Source organism: Prorops nasuta, unplaced genomic scaffold, assembly GCF_024137725.1.
Source record: "Prorops nasuta isolate Cenicafe-Biocafe unplaced genomic scaffold, Cenicafe_Pnas_1.2 PNAS00002, whole genome shotgun sequence".
NCBI classification, from domain to species: Eukaryota; Metazoa; Arthropoda; class Insecta; order Hymenoptera; family Bethylidae; genus Prorops; species Prorops nasuta.
In genome coordinates, this window is record NW_027116799.1 from 5,865,988 (window position 1) to 5,886,636 (window position 20,649).

The 20,649-nt window shown below is 44.2% G+C and overlaps 2 protein-coding genes across 3 annotated transcripts in view; one reads left to right on the forward strand and one right to left on the reverse strand.

The window, feature by feature from the left end:
• The window catches only part of MED20 (Mediator complex subunit 20), a 54,479-nt gene that overhangs the window by 15,359 nt on the left and 18,471 nt on the right, over window positions 1-20,649 (reverse strand). The gene's annotated exons all lie outside the window — the stretch shown is intronic.
• LOC136777750 (facilitated trehalose transporter Tret1-2 homolog) overlaps window positions 1-20,649 on the forward strand; it is a 40,741-nt gene that overhangs the window by 9,306 nt on the left and 10,786 nt on the right. The window contains exon 1 of one of the 2 annotated variants that reach the window (XM_066734298.1): window positions 16,084-16,442. The exons of the other annotated variant lie outside the window; for it this stretch is intronic. The gene's annotated coding sequence lies outside the window, so the exon portion shown is untranslated. Of the gene's footprint in view, window positions 1-16,083; window positions 16,443-20,649 lie in introns of those variants that run through there. 2 annotated transcript variants of the gene reach the window in all.

The window sequence follows — 20,649 nt, forward strand, 5'->3', positions numbered from 1 at the left end:
CGATGATTGCTCCATGCTGGGAGGATTGTAGAAAAAAGATTGATTTACCGAGCAACCTATCGCGAGCAGTGATTCTCAACCAGATCTATATATACTTGAGATTCTGTCAGATTTAAAATGGTGGAGTATCCGGAAAGCGAATTCTACAGACAAGGGTGAAAAGCCAGAGGGGTTGGGACTATCGGACTACTATATAGTATAGACGATCCTGGAGGCTCGCGTTTAGAAAGTAAAGCTTTTTCAGCGATTCGACGGTGATAGGCCCGAAAGGTTTGTATTAAATGGCGAATATACTTGTCGCAGGGGAGGGACTGAAAGCTGGGTCAGGTCGTCGAGAGGGTTGCTCCCATTTAGCGATACAAGACAGCAGGATCGAGAGTGTGCGGCGCCTTGTCGTTTTCTACGTGACATCGGTGTGCTCATAATTTTCCCAAGTTCGACTAGGAAAAGAGAATGAAAGGGCTGGAGAGACGTGCCAAGAGAATATCTGGCACAGCCAGCTGGGTTAAGCGGCCAAGTATGAGCGCCTCTTCTTAATTCATTTGGCAGCAACTTCTCTCACTCTGCCCCTCCCCCGACGGCACGAGACACCACAAAAATGATGGAGATTTTTTTCATTGGGAATAAGCCTCTGAAAAATTCCTTATCAAATGCAGCAGCTACGTTTCAATAAAGCGCGGGAACGAGCGTGATTTCCTTCGCGGTGTGAAATAATTGAAAAAGCGAGAGATAGCGCGTATCGTGTCTAATTAAGACTAATGGCCTTACCCAAGACGCTAGATAAAACGCGTATCGGCTTGTATCTCCCATAAGCAGGCCTGGTTCGTTAATAATTTTCGAAAAACGACCGGATAGACCTCGGGTCAGACGCATAAATCTGCACTTCGTTAACCGCAGCTTCCACCATTCATTCGATATACATATACATAGATATATTTTCTTTCGCATTAATAAATCCACTCGAGTTCCTCCAGCCAACGCAAGGTGAAAGTACCCAGTGATTTTTCTCAATTAGTTACGCGTTTCTCGCGGAAGCTGGTCGGTACCGTTTTAATTCCTCCACATCGGAATTATCCTCCATCCGTGAACTCGATCTCTCCAGGAAAAATTGATAAAATTCGAGTAAATTTGACAAGGAACGACGGAAATGGATTCTCGTTAGCGAGGGGTCTCTGGCTTTGGCTATTCGATTAAAGTTTCGCGAGGGAAACGGGAACGTGGCAGCTACTTGTTATCGCCTGCCCAACTCGACTCGAGCAAAGTTTCGAGATCGTTTCTGCTGCTTCAATTAAATCTAGACAATGTCCAGATTACTGTGGTGTAGGCTCGAGAATGAAATGTCGCGCGAGAAGCATTTTCAGGTCGATCGAGCGAGATAATGCCGGGATCGGCTATTGGGAAAAATATTGGGGAAAATAATCTGTATGAAATACTAATGGCTGGAAAAATATTCAATAAAATCCGACTCGTTTGTTGGATAATTCTGGCGTGAACGAAAGAGTAGTTGAAATTTGCATGGGCGAATTTATAGGAGTGGAAGAGAAACTGGTTGATCGAAGAAACAGCACAGGTATAATATAGCTATATAGTACAATAAATTTCAATGTGAAACTTTTCGAAAAATATTTTTTCACACAGAGTTAATTATTCTTTGTTGAATATAATAATAATACCACCTTTTCTTAAATTACGAAACATACTGAAAGAACAATAACGAGTGAAATATCCATGTCTAGAAAATTTTTCAATTGAGATTCATTAAAATTGAATTTTTTTTTTGCTGGAGAATTCTAGCGTGAAGCAGAGAATAGTCATTGCAGGTTGTATGCACGAATTGTTGGTAGTAGAATAGAGAGTTGGCTGAGCGAAGTAACGGCAAAGGGGTAGGTGCAAGTCTCGCTACAGAACGTTAATCGAAAAATCCTTTTTACCATGGGGGGTTGGTTCTGCATGAATATAATAATGCCAGCTCTCGTTAAATAACGGAGTAACGTCTGGCACGTGTTGGGAACCGCTAAACGTGCCTCGCGCTGGATAACTTTAAAGCTAAAAATTGAGCCTCCAAGGATACGGGAAATTGTTTCATAAATCACGTCTAGCCTCCCCCCCCTTCCTCCCCCAACTACCCCCACCACCTTCTCTCATCCTCCACCTTTCCCTTCGGCTCGTTATTCGACGAGCAATATTGTTGCTATATGCAGTTCGACAGCTCGCAATTTTCACAATGCGAATAAATGGATCAATTCTTTTAGAAGATAAATAAATATACAATACACGTACAATGTAACATTATTACGTGGAGCATATCGAAGTATGGTTCAATTTATTTGATCAAGAGAAGAGCGGAAATTAAAATCGATCATTGGCCATCGTATCTCGGTGGAGAGAGTTTTCTTCATTTTCTCTTATTCTCGAGTTTGATAAATAAATAATAACGCTCGAATTCAATCCATACTATATATATATATATATATATATATACAGGAGGATCATATAAGGTTGGAAACGTGTACGCTTCTTCGTAACGACAATTCTGCTCTTTATTTTTATTTATTTGTTTCGTTAGAGTTGTTCAAAAATATCTCATTTCTTCAGCTTCCCTCAACGTTCCAGATTGATGGCTTGGTTTCTTTGCTCGAGTGCAGTTTAATGATTTTTCATCAACACCCTTCAACAAGGATAATTTGTATACGAATGGATAAGTGGGAAGAAACGCGGGATAGAGTCCTGTGCAGACACTCGCGTACCAACCCCCAAGTTTAATTTCTCTCAGGAAACAGCTTTGAGATGTCACGTCCCAATAGCATCCGGTGACGTGTGGTGCGTCATGCAACCAACCAACTGCATCGGGCAAAACGTGATGGAGAGGCCGCGGAGGGCATATCGTAGCGGAAATTCCCCGCTAAATTCGATCAGCTCCTCATCCCCCTCCTCTTATCGAATACCAGTATAATGGCGTCAACCCCTTGTCCAAGACAATTTCTGCCTGCTGTCGATCAACTCGATTAATTTCTCAAAACAAACGCTTTCAACGCACTACCAGTGTTTATTACACACACACACATTTTGACTGTAAAAAATTCCCCACAAAATTCGATTAGTTTCCGAAAAGCCTCCCTTATCGAATAACAGTGACGTCAACCACTCGTCCAAGACAATTTTTCCCCGGTATCGATTAATTTTTCTCGAGAGAAACGTTTTCAACGCATAAGCACCAGTGTTTGTATCATTTTCGCAATGTAGAGAAACTGCGAGAGCTCACGTGCAGAATTATACCTTAATGCGGAAAACTCGAGTGAAATTACGTAAATTGCCAGTGCATATGCTCTGAATAATCCGAGTGTCAGCGACAGAAATATTTCTAAAGCTCGCGAGGGACTATTCACCGGTGAGTTTTATTTTTAAACGAATTATCGTTTAATCTGGAGGAATCGAAATTCTGCGGATTCGATCAAAGAATGTCTGTTTTATTCGGGTTTCGTACAGAATTTCCTGGACAAAACGAGCTACACGGTGGATAGGAAGGGGTCGGGGGGGGGGGGGGGGGGGGAGGGGGTTATATTTCATTGTTTGTAGATTTCCGGCCGAATTCGAGGCTTTTTGCTTCGGTTGCGGTGAAATGAAAATTTGCCGCGCTCCTTTATGGCCCCTTCGCTTTACCGCAGTGCTATAAAATTTCGTGCCGTTGCGTGGGGTTGGTTGGTGGATGCGAGGGGTGAGGGGGTGAGGTGAGGGTTGTAATCTCGTATTTGATAGCATGACCCAGATGCACTCTGCCGAATAACCGGCTTCGTTAAAACGCAGTGCAGGAGGTTACAAGCGGAAATAGCAGTAGTTCTCCGGTAAAAAAAATCCCCCCCCCCCACTCCCCACCATTATCATCCGTCATTGCCAGGACAATTTTTCACCACTCGATATTTGTTCCAGTTTAAACCAAAGTTGATCGTCGCATTAGTCCAATTAATCATCCGAGGTCGGAGAGGAGCAAAACTCCAGCAGTGCTCGTAATTTCATCGCGAGCAATTGAACACAATGGCCTTCGAAATGAGCAATCCTAATGCAAAAAAAGCGTGCATCAGTTTCCGTTGCAATTAAGTTAACAAGCAGCTTTATTCCACTGGAACATATATAATGGACCGCGAAAAACTGGGCGGTCGCCATATGTTTTGCCGTTTGAATTTTCATCCGGATTTATAGAGGGCTATCGGCGTGTCGGAGTATATATACAGCGGTGTTTGGGTTTTTTCCCAGCGAAACCGGAAGTGGAAAAAAATGAGGAAATAATTTCAGCAGCTCACAGCAGAGAGTTTGGCGTCGGACGGGACAAAGTATGATGATAAGTGGACGGCGAGCGCGAGTGTGGCGAGGAACGGAGTGCGGTAGGTATCAAAGAGAATAATAACGAGTTAATATAGATCGATGGTAGGAAAAGGATATAAGACGTATCTCTCGATTTTCCGTTCAAGGCAAACGGGCCTCTAAATCACTCGGGGGCCCGAGCGCGAGCTATTATCATCGGGTGGGGCCTTACGGGATGCAATGGAAGCGCACGGTTGCATCGCTGCGTATTTTCGTCCCAAAATAGAGCAACGCGGTGGTCGTGGTGGCTGAAGGGTGAATTAATTGCAAAGCCGCTATGGGTGGGGCTGACGTAACGGCGCGTTATAATCTGCAGCTCAGCTTCTTATTCGCATCGACGAAAAACCACTACTCGATTAACTATTAAACTATTAACGCGCGCGGCACGCTTACTTTGTAACGCAAATGGGAAACATTGCGAGACTGTCCATTATACGCTACACATGTACACCTTGAGAGAAATTCCTACCACCACAGATTGCCTCTTAATCGATTGCTCCTCAAGATCTACCATTTATCTCCCCGAGACTCGAAATTATTCATTTGAAGCGCGTAAGAGCAGAATTTTACAAGCATTTGCCTTTAATTATTTTCAGTCCAAACGATTTATCAGCAATATCGCCTGGATTCTATGTAGATTTGTACGATTTCGATGGATAATAGTCGGATGTGTTGCTCGATCGGAAAGAGGGGAAACGGTAAATCATTGCGTAAAATGGGAATCTCGTTAACAAGGAGAGCCGGTAGCTACACTGTTACCGGTTTAGCTGCCTCGGGATCTGGCAAGTCACCAAGTCACGAACGATACACCTTGAAATTCCAACGCGTCCCTCGTTCGATTCATCGAAATTTCGCGACTTTTCGGAACTAGCGCCCACCACCTTCCTTTCTTCTTTATATATATATATATATATATATATCTTATTCCCCGCGAGTTATTTCGTCATTTTTCTGCAATTTTTCTTTACGAAGCTCGTAAGTCTTCCCGATAGCCTTGTCAGTGGTCATCGTAAATAAGTCTTCTTGGGATTGAGCATAAATCTGTAAAGTCCGCAAGGAGCTTAGCTCCGAACGATAAATTCGATCGAGTTCCGACTGCATACTTCGATGACCTCAAAGTAGCAACCACCGAAACGCGCATCGATTGATCAACGCGGGTTACAACCGCGTCTCGCAATTTTCCGTTGTTAATTGGAAAATTCGCTGTATTTGCGAAAATTTAATTCTGGATCGAGCGATAGAGTCGAAAATAGTTTGGTCAGAAGACTCGGCTGAAAAAGTGGAGAGGGCTAGAAGGGGGTTGACAAAGGGACGAGGGGAATATAAATATGGAGATAATGCGATAATTGGGACGGAGGGTTAGAGAGAAAAGGGCAGAGAGGAAGAGGCTCGCGATTGGTCAATTTGTCGGAATGGCCAAAACGATTGGCTCTTCCCACACACATGCACGGTTTCTCATTTCGGAGCCCGAAGGAGCTACGGAATAGCGGCAATTAGAATTGTCGGACCCTTTTCTAAGAACCCTCGCGTATATACCCTGTAGGCCTACAGCACTTGGGCACAATGATCGAGAGGGCACGGTCATTTGTGGGGATTTAGGAAAAGTACGGGGGAGGAAACGGTACCGCCCTATTCCTGCGGAGCCAACAAAAAGAAAACGCAAGGACCAACGTCCCTCTTCCGGGCTACCACCCAATGCGTAACCGCAGCGGGCGACTTCCTTATAAACGAGCTAAAAAATTCCTCGATCCTGCGCAATTATGAAATCTTCGGAGGAAGGAGAAACGAAGAGCAGACGAGAGATAAAGAGCGATATCTGCGCGGACAGCGCTCTCTTACGAAAGCCTGTTTTTCTAAATCTCCCAGGAGGTAACCGGGACGGACAGATTTAGCTGGTGCGTGCACGCTACCACCAGAGATATCTTTGATATTTATTTAAGCTGCGAGTTCCCGGCAGCTAATAAATTCCGCACTATAGCTGGTTTATTCCGGGCCTTTCAGATAAGGGAGCATAACTCGACAGACTCGTGGAAAGAAGAAGCTAGCAGCCCTTTGCCACGCGAGAATCAAAGGTTAAGGATTGCCTGGAAACTCGCTTTCGAGATTATAACTTGGCTTTTTTTCTCCACCTAATTTATAGATTCTTTGATTTATTTCCATCTGCTTTCAGGAATTATCGAAATTATAAACTCTGCTTCGAGAGTCTCGCAAGTTTCTTATCCATCTCCGTAGCGAGCGTTTGTTCCAGGCAAGAAACGTCCTGGGAACATCCGTGGAATATCACCGGCCAGAAGCCAACCTGAATCACCGTTGCCATGCCGACGTCATTGTTCAACTTCACGCCCAGCTGGATCCCTGGCCAAATCGCGAGAAGAGGCACATTCCAAAATCCCATTCTAATTAGTTCCGCTGCGAAGCTTTTCATCGATGCCCCAGTCTCTCGCTGGATTCGCGCCGGCCACGCTGAAACAGGTCACTCGCCAATGAAATTTCACGACGATGAAGATAATTCCGAGTAGATAAACGTTTGCACTGCTTTAACGAAATAAACCACTGGAGTGTTTTTTCGATGAAATAATTACGGCTACCGCGCGTTTACGTTAAGTGGATAGGATTATTTTGTTGGTCCGCTTGGTAGGAACAGCAGTTTGGCCGCAGGGTGGTCCGTTGGTTGGGTATCTTTCGAGGCGCCAGGTCCTGCAGTAAGGACAAAGATACATTTTTTCTAGTCATTTCAAGAGACCCCTAACAATTCCCTCGTAGACCATTCGTGACTGTCCCAATTTCCAATTTTTCTCCATCATCCCCAGTCAAATCATAAAATACGGAGCTTGTAAAAAAAAACTGGTTAAACGTTTTCACCATATATTTGCTGCATTTTCCAACTATTTTTTAATCCTTGAATATTAAAGTCAACGTTTGTGTGTGTGAAATTTTGAAAATTTGTATATATATAATTTGAATAACGCCTTTGATGGTCCATCGTGAGGACGTTTCGTAATAACTGTAACACGTCATTATATAATACTGGTCTCTCCAGGTTTTTTCAGGCCATTTCGGAAACCACTACAGAATTCCCTTGCAGTCTATTCGAGTGTCCCATTTACAAATTTTCCTCCGTATCATCCTTATCCAAACCATAAAACACAGAGCCTGTAAAACGACACTAGTTAGACGCTAAACATTATATATAAATTTTATTTTTTTATCTATCTATTTTTAATAGTTAAATATTGAAATTAGAGTATTTGTAAATGTTGAAAATTCGTAGCATAAGAATGATACTTTTGGTGGTGCCTGAAGAGCACGTTTCGTAATAACTGTAACACGTTATTATATAATACTGATCTCTCGAGATTTTTTCAACTCATTTCGAGAGCCCTTACACAATTACCTTGCAATCTATTCGAGTGTCCCTTTTACACACTTCCTCCATTATCCTTACCCAAATCACAAAACACTAAACCCCACGTAAAACGACACTATGGTTAGACACTCCACCATACTTATACCGGACTGTCTCACCTACTTTTCAGTCACCAAACATCTAAATCAGTGTAAAAGTTACAAACTCGTAGAAGCCTCAAATGCGACGCTTTTGGTGGTCTCTGATGAGGACGTTTCACGATAACTGTAACGCGTTATTAATACTGGTGTCCCGAGATTTTTTCTGGAATAGGCCGGTGGTCCTAGATCCGCGAGCGGATATCACGTGGCATTAATAACTCTGGGAGCGTAGTAGCTTGACGCGATAATAATAGTTAAGCGTGAGAAATAGACACGCCTGTTTCGTGTGTGCACTCGTCGACTATCCTTTTCGCTGTAAAGCAAATTGCGAGTCTCTCCCCCGCTTCGCGTACCAATTAAGTCATTATTGCAGCCTCCCCAAATCCTTTTAATCAATTCACCCCTTTTTCCCCATCAATAATTAAATCCCTCCTGCATTCGAATACTCTCGTATTCCCATTATTATATCCGCATTACGTGTCTGCAGTATAATCGACCGATTTTAAACAGTAAAGACAGGCTGATTATATCGCCAACAATGAGATTTCCTTGGCGAGATTTATTAGCCGATTTAATCAAACGCGAATATTGAATAATTAGCGCGTTTCATTGACAAGCCAGTCGTGTTCCCTCTCTTTTGCTGCTTCCCTGGTTAATAATTGCTCTTTCATAGCGAGTTGATGATGGTAACAAAAGCTCGCACTCTCCGCGCGTGAGATGGAACAATATCGTGATATTTTTCATTCGGCTCTGTCGACTCTTTTTCTTGTTGTTTTTCGCGCCCAGCATCGTTATTTGTTTTAGCCGGGCGAAAAATTCGAATTAATATTGACCTATGTGCGATTTTCCCATAGTCGATATATATAGGCATATATGCCTGTGCGGTATATAGACTACATATACACGTAAGAGAACGTGCGAGTGTTTGCGAGCTCGCACAGAGGGTGGAAAAGCGAAATCGGAAATCCGTGCAGTGTTATTACTGCGGATTACCGAGCTAACGAACATTTTCCATTCCGGTTGGACGGCTGATCGATTAATGAAAACTTATTGGGCACCGTGTTTTTAAAAGTATTCCATGCAATTTGCCTATATATATATATAGTTTACGAAACGAGCGAATGATGATATATTATTGGAATTGTGGGAGCTTGGATACAAATTCTTATCGCCGTGCAAATATAAAAGAAAACTAAAGTAGATTAAAATGTAGCGTGAAATGGAAGTGGGGGAGGGAGAGTGAGAGGCGTATTTTAGTCGGGGCAAAGAATAAAAATTGCAGGATAGCTGTGATTACCAGCGACCTCCCAAGTGTTGCCGAATAAGTGGCATAAAAAATGAGAAAAAAAAAAGAAAACGAAAACAGGTCGATCCTCGTCAAAGTCACGCATGCAGCCCTTAAACTACGCTTAATGGAAACGTTAGCGTCCAGGAGAAGCCGCGAGACGTTGCGTGGCGTGGCGTGGCCCGGAGTGTTGCAAGTTCACGCGCAGACGGAATTCAGATAATTCACCAAAGCTTTATTAAGTCTCAACATCCATAACCCTTTTTAAAGACTCCATTATTTCATCCTGTTCCTATAGGTATCTCAATTTTCTCAACTTAATAGCTAGTCTCTAGAAAGAGAGAGAGAGAGAGGGAGAGAGAGTAAGAATTTAGAAAGAAGAAATTCACTAAAATTTTTAATTAGAGATTTTCTCCACACATCGAGAGACATATTATATACCTATATATATATATATATATATATAATGTATGCGATATCCCTTCTCCGATTTCTTAACCTTTATTTATTCGCCGATAAAAAATGTCCCGTTTATTTATCAAGGAGAGTTTCCAGAGCAGGTTTTACCGGCGAGCTCTCGGATTTCTCAAATTAACGATTTAACGGCCGGCGAGCAATGGCGGCTCGTTTTAAGCGGCTCCGGTTTATTTGTTTATCAAAGATAATGAGAATATTCGAAGCGTGCCTCGATCGGCTAGTGTGGACATAGTTTGCGACAGATTCAAAGCCGTTGTTCGATATTAAAAAATGGCGCGACTATCGAGTTAAACGAGCGAATGATGAGATGGGTGCAGCGTAAATATCGGTCGAAGCGTATTACGCTGTTTTGCCGACATCAAGTTGCTCTCTAACGAGATCCTTTCGACAATTACGATTAACGGTCGTTTTAATGGTATAGCATTTCTAGTCGCAACTCCCACATGTCCTCGCCTCCCACGTCAATCCGTGTGTGCAGACGTATACCTGCTCTACCTTTCTCCAGACCTGCAAACTTGCCCAACCATGCAGCAAATATGAAATTATAGGCGGAAAAAAACTCGCTAAATGCTATTTTTCCTGCGAGCGGTCCAGCGGTCCTAAGTATATGCTCGGGACGTTCTAGGAACGTTGTATTTCGAGTTTGTCTCCTGCCTCAATTTTATAGAGTTAGTTTCATGGACTCGCCGCTATATTATATATACCTATACACGCTCAGCAATAACTTTGAGCTTGGATTTTAATTTGATTTCAAGACGAAGCGGAGTTCTCGATATGCGCAAACGGTGCCACGTCTCGTAAAAGCGTCGTTTCAACACAATTTCGTCAATACCAGCGCCTCTCCGAAGGATCATACGAGCTGACATTTGTTTTGCCAGCGGATACTTCTCCACGCAGTGTCGTCTCTATAATTAAACTGGCTAGCGGCAAAACTTCCTCCTTCACCGTTCCAGCCGTAAAAACTTGATGGGAAAGATTGGCGTGCCTCGTAAAGTGGCTGATTGAGCGATTCTCTATATGTGCTTTGCGATAAACATTTGAACAATTTTAATCCGTGGAAAAAAGCTTTCCGAGAGATTCGAGTGTCAGGTGAGAGAATTTGGTTAGAAATTTCATGGATCAATCGCAAAGCGATTCATGGATGATGATGAATCTCGAGCATGATTCTGCGACAGTTTTCGTATATTATCGTGGAAATAAATAAACCAATTGAACAATTTTAATCGATATAAAAGAGCTTTCGAGAGTCACGCAAGAAAGTTTCTTTTGAAATTCCTTCGATCGATCCTAACACCACTCGTGGATAATAGATCGCGAGCCTCTGATCCTGCCAGAGTTTTGTCCTTGTTAAAAAAAAAAAAACAGTTGAACAATTTTAATCGATATAAAAAAGCTTTCGAGAGAATCAAGGATCAGCGAAGAAAGTTTGTTGCAAAATTCCTTCGATCGTAACGTGACTCGTGGATATAATGGATCACGAGTTTTCGATCTTATCAGAATTGTACTCTTGTTAAGAAAAAAGGTCATTGTGCAAATTTCTGCTAGCTAGACTATACACGGAGAAGATCGAGGGTGAAAGCTCGCAAAGTTTTCAGGTATCCCATTATTAGCAGCGGAAGTGTTCGATATCGGCGACTATCGGGTTGTTCGGGTTATCGCAGGTGGTTCTTCATCAGTTTCCGTAATACACCGTGACTCGTTAGGATAGCCTTTCCACATCATTAACAGCTCGTCGATTGATCGGTGAGCGACGAGGTCATCCGAAAACTAGTTCCTCTCCCATTACCGTTGAACTTTTAATTGAATCCCTCCAGATTTCGTAGAGCTACGCGCAACTTTATCCCTGCACCACCACTCTTTCCCCATTTTCCCATAGAGACGTAGCAGAAAAGAAAAGTTTACAGCAACCATTGGAAAATCCACATCTCTCTCGCACAGGTAGAAAAGGTGGATAATTTGTAGAAAAGCTCGCAGAGTTTTCGCCAAGCTCGGATGAGTGTCTCGCTCGACCACAAATCTCGACGGAGAAATCTTCCCTCGGTATAATGAATTCGTGGTCGCGACTCCATCACGGTATTTATGTCTCGGTTCGGGCGTAATTTTACGTGTGTGCGCGCGCGAGCGCTTCTTCTTTCTTTTCCCATCGTCCCGTCGACCGCCTAAGGATGATTAAGCACCGCGGAGATTATATTCGCGATCGAAATGAGAGCCCTTGTCGTGTGCGAGACACGCTCGATCATCCAGCGCGCGGCTCTCTCAATTTCTTTTCGCTGCTGCGATTTGCATAGGCGGTTTCACGAGCAATAACTCCAAGGACCGCGTGCTCGCGCGACATTTTTCCTCGCATATATAGAGGCTGGCCGAAAGTACCAGGCTGCACACACAGCGGCCGTTAAAATGGCAGTAAAATAAAATCACCAGACTCCCCGAGAGGGATGTTGATCGATGACCGAGTGGAACAAAGAGTCATACTGCACACCTCGTCGAGGTACCACGACTTTTCAGCATCGACACTTATAACCTACCTTACGGTCCCGCTGGTCCAACCTTGTTTGTATCCAAATACGTCCGAACATGATCGATCGCTCTCCCTTAAAACTTTGTTATTTCGCCAGCGTCCACTCTCCTTCTCCTTATCAGCCCCCCCCCCCCCCTCCCTCCCTTATTATTTCTCATTACTCTTTTTCTTTCTTCTCTTTAGCCAGCTATATATACTCGACATACGTATATAGCAAGAAGCGAAGGATGCTTTTTGCGAAAATATAACGAGAGAAACTTGCTGCAATCGCAGAGAACAATATACGAGACTTTTCTATAGTTATACGAATCGAGCTGCTCGTTCGCTCGCGGAAGGCTTAAAATGGCTGTAAATTACGTTGGTAAGTGCAGCGAGGTAAGTGGCTCTCTTGGTGCAAAAGCGGGTCTTGGGAGTTGTATGTTGGGGCTTTTTGATGGCACTTGCAGAAGTGCAGGATCATCCGTTTGGCTGGCAGGTACTACTATGCTTTTAGCCGGCACGCGGCTCAACAATCAACACTACTGGAAACCAAGTGGATGCTGCATCAATCACTTTCATATACCCGGAACAGTCTCCCTCTCTTCATTTTTCTCACTTTTCTCCAAATGAGCAAATTTCAGCCACCAGCGGCGGAAGATCTAATTGGATGACTTTGATTTATCTGCATGCTTGCACGTGGAAAATGTTCACTATTTTTCTCCACGAATCTTGTGAATTTGTAGCAAGCGCCGAGACAAGCGAGTTTAAACGATCAGACAGAGTCTAGCAATGTGAAACACAGGCTGATGCCCGGACATATTTATAGATAGGCGGAGCTTGGCCAGCCAGGTGGCCGAACTGGGTCGATTATTATTTACCGTTCGGCTTCTTCTTCGTCGTCGTCTTCTTCTTCTTCTTTTTCTTTTTCCTCGTGTTTGAACAATTGGAAAACTTTGAACCACACTCTTCCTCTCGACAATTTTTCTCAGAGACGACCATTTTCTTGATTTCTAAAGATCGCGTTTCGAAACGATAGTTGCTTCGGTGGAGTGCCTCGTCACGGAGTCTTCTTTCCCGAGTCGGAAAATCAAATCAAACACAGCGTTTGAGGCGCTGAAAGCGTCTCGCGGACGACGCTGAAGAGCAGAGGGCGTCGAGGGTCCTCGCGGATGCGTAAAGCATAGCTTCGAGATGTTATTACTACAAATATTACGGCTGAAGGACGGTCCCTTAAACTTTTCCCTCTTTGACCAAAACTCTCTCGGCTCTTCTTCCTCCATTTTTTCAGCGAACCTTCCGGTCCTCCACTTCCTATTCCGGGGCTCTTGGTTATATTCCTTCGGCCTACCAGAATCGCGGATGTGAATCGCACTATACGAATTGTAAACACGCTGTATATATTGGTAAATTAGCATCAACAAGGAAGTAAACTCAGCCTCATAAATATATCACGCACGTTGGCCCAGACATTTAAGTCCTCGTCTGTGTTCGGCTCAATTTTATCTGTGATCTCTATTTCAGTCTCATATAATATCCAGCCAAGTCCAACTACTCTGTGTGCACGAATCCCTATTTACGCGTATCACCTTACACACTGGCGCGCAAATATTATCCTAATAAATTACCGATAGATACTTATTTATTCGCTCGTACAATACTTACGGTACGCACGCGCGTTCCTATCGCGAGCTGACCGAGCCTCCGACAGCTGGAACTCGATACGAATTGCAATGTTTCCATATCGAAAATCTGGCCGAAAAAAAAAAAAGAACACGAACAAACGGAACAATTCAGCAACGCTGCGCTAACGCAATGTAGTCACACGATTCTTCTGGCGGATTAAAAAATACCACGACGAGGTTTTCTCCGAAAGGATTAAAATAAGAATTTATGTAAATGAGAAGATGGGGGAAAGGATTAGCCTAAAATGGATCAGGTTCCTCCTTCGCTCTTTCCCTCCTCGGATTTTTCTAGCGGAATAACAATTTTCTCGTAGATAATTTTGCCTGTTTCCGAGGCACAGCTAGGTTTAGGATATTTTTTATCTAGCCCGGAAATGGATCGAGCCATACAATTTTCACATGGTAAACACGTGTCGAAAAATGTTCAGGCCGTTTCTCTATTGTCCGGACGTGTCGTATCTTTCCAGATTCGCACGTGCAGTTTACCGCGAGCGGAGCTTCGAAGCAGGAGCCGTAAAACGGAGAAAAATTCAAGGAAAAGCGTCGGAGCTAATGCGATCCCACTTTACGCACGGTCAGTTCTCAGGCCATGCCTGTCCAAGTATCTCATCGAAGCCGGTACTATTTCTTCAAGTTCGACGTAGCGTGATATTAAAAGCCGATTCGCCAATGAATCTAAAGCGCGCGCAGCTGTTTAATGAGTGAAAGCATCGATTAAAATGCTTGAATTTTTCAAGGGAAATTTTTCCTTAAACAATTCAGCACGACCAGCAATAATGGCCGCTGAAAGCGCCTATATCACGGGTTTCGTATTTGCATTTTAATTCGTCGACCGCTCGTTGCTCCAGTCGTATTTTCATCTGGAATGATCGCGCGCTCTCGACAGCCAGCGATTTCCTTCATGCATTATAAGATCGAGCCGGAAAAGCGTGTGGTGCGACCGTGAAAAGAAAGAGAAAAATGTCGAATCGAGCGTTTTCCCTTCATTATAGTATCCGAGGTCAGGGTTCCTTCCGAATGCACGAAATATACTTATTGTTCCCGATGGTACCATCCAGTGTACCAGCAGCACGCCCGATAAAAGGAGAGTGGCCGGTGTAGTCTTGGGGGAAAAAAAAGAAAGTCCAACGAATGCCAGAGCGACGGCTTAATCCTCTATTTACCGACACTCGGAAGACTTTCAATCCATTTTAACCGGACCCACTGTCCAAATAGCACTCGACTGAAAAATTTCTGTAGTTTAAACACCGGTGACACTTGTGCCGTCGCGTCGCGTCGCGTCGCAGAGGCGACTCACTTCGATCGGTATATTTATCGATCGCTCGCATCAATATTATTCTGACGTTTTGGACCGATCTCGGAAGGTTTTGGGTTGCGGCAGAGGGTGTGCGTGGCTGAAGCCACGTGTCCACGCACGTGGACCGGCTCTCGGTGGGAAAGAGAGAGCCGACTAGTGGATTGGATGGCCGTGCAGGGCCACGGGGAGAGATAGTATAGCTCTGTGTGTAAGCTGGTCGTCGCGCGTGCGACTCAGAATCAACTTGAACCGCGGCCCTATGCGCTTCTGAAAGAGAGAACCGAGCTCAGTGCTACGATGCTCACCAGACTGACTAGTCGCAGTTACGCTGTACGCACCGGCTCTTCAAATAGTTGGAACTCGTCGCCCCGTCCAATTGGCGACACTCGCTCGATCGAGTCCGCAACGACGAGGCTGGATTCTCGCGAAAATATCGCCAATTTAGTTACCGATCATCAATCATGGAGTATTCCGATCGGTAGATCGTTGGACTGTGAGAAATCGGTGTCTGAGTGTGTGTCCGGGCTCGGAGTGAGATAGGGGAAAATCGGTGACTGACGATCGACACGAGATAGTTTATGATCGTTACTGGATGAATTGACAACCGGCCGGATTGCTTTCATGGATCGATGCGAGATCGATTGCTCTGTCAGTGATCGGATCTACCGATCTTCGTACATTTGTTTGTATACACGCGAGTGTCGATCGGTGGGATCGATATAGGAGCTGTGTATATCCATACCGATCTCCGAGGAGCCGCGTTTCATAATTGAGATCCAATCCCGCAGTTTTTTGTTAATTTTGTCAAGTAACGATCGGCGGATCGGTATACTCGAAGACTGTTCGAGACTCGTTGCGATTTTCGAGCGATTTATAACTGACAGACACAGGTGGTCGGATCGGTATCGCATGACGGTGGGATCGGTAGGAGGATTTTTGCGATCTTTGGATAAATCATTACGGGGAAAGCGTAAAATCGTGTCAAGCGATTCGCGGATATTAACGACGGGCGCGACAGTTATCAACGGAGAGAATAACAACCGGTTTCGGGCGCAGTCGTCGGATGATGGACGATCGTCTTTGGCGGAAATCAAATTGGCGGGGCGCGTGAAAAGCCTTGGTTAAAAAGTACGCTTGGCGTGGGTGTGCACACAGTTCGCGTCTCGGAGATCCCACCGATATCGTCGATCTTATCGATCGCTCCTGATACCGATTTCTTGTGGACCGGTTGCTCATTTTTCGTGGGAATCCCGGAACTATAAATTATCGCGCGATTCTACCCTCGATGAATCCTCATGGGATATCCACGTGACTGCTTCAACATTTTTTCTTCATCGAGTAAGTTGTATATTTTCATTTCTCCACTTTCTTACACTTTCTTTTTTCAAACAACAATCTGATTGTCTTGGGAAAAGTTGTCCAAATATTTGTCAGGGCAATACGAAACTCGAGAAGCGACACTTTGCTTTTACGGAGAATTATTTTTGAAAGATTTGTTTGTGCGTAGGCGGGTGGTAAGGTCAACGTTGAGAAGGAGAAGAGCGTGAAAGAGGACAGAAGGATGAAAACAAAAATAAATCACAAAGTGGTGTGGTTATGGGTAAAATGGCTATTAGGGTGAAATCTTTCAGCGTCAATTTAGAGGTCGTGCCGATGAAAAGTGGAGGTTTTAAAGTGCGATCTGCATATTGGAGGAAGCCGACACGTTGCGGATGGCCCGGGGCGGAGCTGCATTCGTTATCTTTGGGCCCGTAGTAGTACGCATAATTTCTGGGCCGCACGTAAATCAACGCACTTGTCTTACCAACCATCCCTCCTTTCTTGCCTCTCTTTTTCTCAATATTATACATTTTATACATATATATACATGTATTCCGCTATATCTCTTCCCTTCTGTCACTACTTTACAACTCACTTGATTTTCTCGTAGCACGCGAAACGCACTCTTTCAGCTATTTCCACCCATACTATGACACCATAATAAATATTTTACACACACATATATATATATATACAAGCAAAGACATCCGGAAGCGACCACAATCTTTCTTTGTATCTATCACCGAACAACTTTATATCTCGACAATGCTATGCGCAATTTCTCCTCCCCCGGATTAAATATATATATAGTTTTACTACCACTGCAATATATATATATATATATATATAATGGTCGAACGTATAAGTATCGCCGTTGCAGTTAACAGGAAGTAAACATTAGTTTCTTGGATAGACACACATGTGTCACATCAAGATGTTTATTGAACGTTAAATGTAAAGCATTCGCTGGCATCGCAGTTGTTACTATATCGCAGTTTTTCTGTATTTTTCCGAACGGATAAATTCCTCGAAGCGAAATTCTAAAGACTTCAGAGAAGCCGTCTTGTATAGTTTAGCAGATGTAGGAAGGCTAAAAAGTCGTTAAAAAATAATCAGTTCATCTCCACGGGTTAAGCCCATGACACGTTTAGCCAGTATGATTAATCTTCGCGAAACAAGTGATTATCAGCGAAAAAAACTTTCTGTTTGCTCAGCGCCATGGTTGTACAGCTGCGCTTGACTTTTGAAATTTCATACCGATCTATTTCATTCTCCCTTTGTTTCGTCCTTATTTTTCCACGGAATTCCTTTATTCTTACTCTCGCGTGTATTATTTTTCAGCGGGAAAGGGTGATGAGCGAATCGATCCTACGGTATACTTTCTCCGTTGATCGATCAGGGAGGAGAGATCCGAGTGGTCTCGATCGCTGACGAAGTCGAAGGAGAGCGAGGATCGGAATGAAAAATTCTCGGGTGTCGAAGGACCGCCGGAGGCGGAAAATGCAGGAGCGTGAGTGGTCGCGTGCTGGGATCTTTCGTCTATTTGTGTGTGGGATCTCTTGTCGGAAGCGTCGCTCGACAACTTCCCATCGACGAGGGATGTATCAGAATATGCAAATTTGCTCGACAGATCGTTCTGCTAATTGCTCGCCATGTTCGAGGAGCGGATAACAAAGAGAAAAAAACAATTTTACTGTTGCACGGCTCATCCGTAGGTGGGTCGTCGTCGACTTGTCGGAAGTGTCTACTGGTTCGCGCCCCGAACATTAAAATTCTACAGTCGATTAATCGAACGTCTTCCTCGAGGTCTTCCTGATCGTCTCTAATTAGAAGACGCTCGATAGCCATCGTGACCTTTCAATCGGAAAATAACAAGCTCCGACTGGTTTTGCAGGCCCGAAAAAAATCTCTTTTTTCCAAATTTCCATTGTTCGCGTTCCGCGAGAACAATGCTGTACTGGTTTGGCGAACAGGGGATGGCGATTTTTTGTTTCTTCTGTGTTATCGTTGCGAGTCTCTCTTCCAGGGAGAGAAAGAGAGAGAAAGGCCAATTTGTCCTGTTGAAAAATGGAGCACGCGCCAGTCCTTCCGGAAGGATTCGCATTCGCGTGTTTTTGAGAGGCTGTCCGGTCGAAAAGTTGCAAAATTTCTCAGCTGCACATTTATTTTTTCTCTCCGGTCTCTTTTTCTCGGAACTGGATCACCGCTGGCTGCAAAGTGGATAAAAAATGAGATAGGACGTACCATGAAGTAAATTCGGAGCTCACTTGTATTTATTTGTCCGTAATTTTTGATAAAAAGTAAGAGGGACGGCCAAGGGGTGACGTTGGTCTTGGCTGGGGACGCGAAAATACATGACTTTTCCATGGGGATAAGGAATTGACCAATTTTTATACACAATTCGCGAATAATGATCGAAACTGGAACACGTGACCGCGACTGGCATTGTTCGTGAATCGACAATGGGTCGGATGTTTTGTCGAGTATAATAGAGCGCGTGGCATACACTCTAATGAAAGGGTTGCACCTTTGAACACATCGAATGCGTGAATGTATATACTACCACACATGCGTGTATCAAGACCTCGGTGGTACTTAAACTTCTCACCGTTTCTGCGAAATCACCGGCTCATCCTCTTCCTCTTTTTTTCTCTCATCAAAAAATGTATCGTTATATACTTATCCCTTTGAGGTGGAAGTATCTTGAAAATGTTCTTCAGGATCAAAGAAAACTTTTATTAATACTGCAAAGATTTTCCACCGGTCCAGCACAACGAGTTACGTTTAATCTCTCATGGATGAATAATTAAAAATTCAGCAAATTCTATTTTCTTACGCGAAGAAGTTTCGAAAATGTTCTTTCCAAAGCAAACTTTTATCGATACGTGAGGTTTCCAACGGTAGAGAATATTAAGCTAAATCTGTTTTCTCATGGGATTAAGGAGAGAACGGGCGTCACTGTGCTACCCCCTTAAGGGCGAACGCCAGTGAGTGGCAGAGGGATAAATTTTGAAAGGTCCTACTGTTGGAACAATGTCCGGGGAGAGTCCAGTCTTGAAGCTATACTAGCGCCTTGAACGACTTTGAAACGCGTTTAGGGGTGAGTAACCGATGATATCTAGTGTACAAGTGGTGAGAGCAATGCGACCAACAACAGCGGGATTACTATTGAAACGCTGCCAGTTAAAAGCCAGTTGCACTTTTGCTCGCTTACTCTCCCTCCCTCAAATTGGCATTGTAATTTTATCGACAGAAATCCAAAGGCCCCGGGGCTATTTTCACCTATGGCGAGAGGAATTCTCAAGATTTTACGATCCCTCCCTCGGAGTCTCCCCCTCCCCCTCTTCATCGTTGGAGCGGAGTGAAAGAAAAATGAGGCTTGCGAGGTGTAAAACGAACCAGAGAGAGATAGAATTGCACTGAATGAGTTATGCCGAGCGCCGCGAGTGGGGAATATTTATTTAGTCTGCAAATTTCTTTTCCTCGAGCATCTCTCGCTGCTTCTGTCGGCACTCCGCTTTTAGCTTGTCCCGTCTACGCCGGCTACTGAATGACTTCCGTTTGAGTTTGCGCCTTTCGACGGATCATCTCTCGCTCTTTATCGGATTCACCAATCGGGCCATCGATGACTCCCACCTCCATTAATTCCTCCTCGTGCTCCTAAGAACCTCTCGCGACCGGAAATTCCGAAAACTCGATGGACTATTTCGCTGGATGTAGCAGCGATAAACCTTTGCTTAAAAATATCAATTTACTGGCACTTGGGTCGAGTAAATACTCGACGATTCTCGTAGAAACCGAGGGTGACTCGAGTCGTGGGCGAAAATTCGCAGGCGAGCGTTAAATATATATATAAACGCATGGATATAAATCTATGTATAGGCATAAGGATTCGATCGTGTCTGATTGTCGGACACAATGCTAATCGTATACATGTTTTTGCTCTCTTTCTAGCGCGCAGTGGCACGTACGCGAGCGCAGGGGCCCTCCTTCCTTCTCTATTTCCGTCACGCGAGGAAATGCCTTTTCAAGTTTGTCGCGCGCGTGTCGCTCCGGCCGGTCGGCGACTTGTCTGCAATCTCGAATTCCACATTTCTCATCGCCCTCGTTAGTCCTACAAATTCATCTCTCGGATCAGCGAATGATTATTTTGTGGAAACGCCGATGGAGAGGAGGAGGAGGGGGGGGGGGGGTGCGAAAGGAAGTTGCGGGGCCTGGCGAGTTC